This window comes from Morone saxatilis, unplaced genomic scaffold (assembly GCF_004916995.1).
Source record: "Morone saxatilis isolate NCDOM2014 unplaced genomic scaffold, NCSU_SB_2.0 Contig17, whole genome shotgun sequence".
NCBI classification, from domain to species: domain Eukaryota; kingdom Metazoa; phylum Chordata; class Actinopteri; family Moronidae; genus Morone; species Morone saxatilis.
The window spans coordinates 28,107,753-28,108,222 of record NW_023339729.1 but is presented as its reverse complement, the minus strand read 5'-3'; positions in this window follow the sequence as shown (position 1 = coordinate 28,108,222).

Genomic DNA, 470 nt, shown 5'->3' with positions numbered 1-470 from the left:
GGAGGGAGAGGAGAGAGAGGAGAGAGGGAGGAGAGGGAGGAGGGAGAGGAGAGAGGGAGAGAGAGGAGAGGAGGAGAGAGGAGAGGAGGGAGGAGAGGAGGAGAGAGAGCGGAGAGGAGGAGGAGAGAGAGGAGGAGGAGAGGAGGGAGGAGAGAGAGAGAGAGGGAGGGAGGGAGAGGAGGAGAGGAGGGAGGAGAGAGGGAGAGGAGAGGAGGGAGGAGAGGAGGAGGAGGAGAGAGAGCGGAGAGAGAGCGGAGGAGGAGAGAGGGAGGAGAGAGAGAGGAGGAGGAGAGAGAGAGTTCACTCTTTTGGAAGTTTAATTTGCTCAGAAAATGAATTAGGATGTAAACATATTAAACTGGGTGAGTTATAAGAAAAACAAGAAACAATAGATTTAGAGAAAGAAAAGATAAATGTGCATATTAATCGCAGGAATGTGAAACAGGTCAACAGATTATTTTCAAAATAAG